The sequence below is a fragment of the Vigna radiata genome, unplaced genomic scaffold (genome assembly GCF_000741045.1).
Source record: "Vigna radiata var. radiata cultivar VC1973A unplaced genomic scaffold, Vradiata_ver6 scaffold_408, whole genome shotgun sequence".
NCBI lineage: Eukaryota > Viridiplantae > Streptophyta > Magnoliopsida > Fabales > Fabaceae > Vigna > Vigna radiata.
The window spans coordinates 95,599-96,742 of NW_014541810.1; positions in this window are offsets into that span (position 1 = coordinate 95,599).

A 1,144-nucleotide genomic window follows, 5' to 3' on the forward strand; every position below is an offset into this window, starting at 1 on the left:
CACTTTTAACATCCATTTGAAATAGTTTAAATTTCATTATAGATGCATAAGCAAGAAGTAGGCGTATTGCCTCTAACCTGGCAACTGGAGCATATGTCTCGTCATAATCTATACCTTCTTCGTGATTGTATCCTTGTGCAACAAGCCTAGCTTTATTCTTGGTGATATTCCCTTCTTCATCCAGTTTGTTCCTAAACACCCACTTTGTTCCAATTACTTGATAAGTGTCTTTTCTGGGAATCAATTCCCAGACTTGATATCTTTCAAACGGTTGAGTTCTTCTTGCATTGCGATGCACCACTTTTCATCTTGAAGGGCTTCTTTAATGTTTTTCGGTTCAATCTTGAGTCCTTTGTCGCATAGTTGACTAATGCTAATGAAATTGTGCCTCATTCCTTCTACATATAGTACGTCTTTGATCATCAAGGTGTCTTTGCTTCCAATATCTCCTTTTCCAAGAATTCTTCCTTTGTTATTGTCACCGTATGTGACAAAACCTTGTTCCTTTTTCCGGAAGTTTGTAAATTTTGTCTTGTCCCCTGTCATATGTTTTGAGCATCCACTATCTAGACACCACATGAACTTCCTTGAATTAGATAATTCCTGCAAAATAAAAAGAACAAGCTATTTTAGGTACCCAACTCCTTTGTATGGGTCCTTTTGGGTTAGATTTTTAAAATGGTTTTGCAACCCAAACATAGTTTCCACTAGAAACACCATAAAGTTTAATTTTGCATTTGTTTTAGGTGTGACCTTTTCTCATGCAATAAAAACAAGATACAATATTAGTGCTTCTATTTATTGTTCCTTTTTCTACCCACGTTCTACGAGTTACATTTTTATATTTGTTTTTAGGAACATATTTAACAACCTTATAATTTTTACCGCATTCTCCTATGGTTGTATTTTCAAGTGAATATTTGTATTTCATGCAGGATTCACATTCACTACTGGCAACATATTTTTCTTTTTCATGAAATAAGATTTTATTTTTCAAATTTCTAATTTCTTCTGCTTGAAATAAAAATTTGTTTTTCAAACTCCTATTTTCTTCTGACATATTTGTGAATTATGTTTTCAAGATATTATTTTCTTTAGTCAGATCTTCAGTTTTAAATTGTTGATAACTGTTGAAAAACAATTA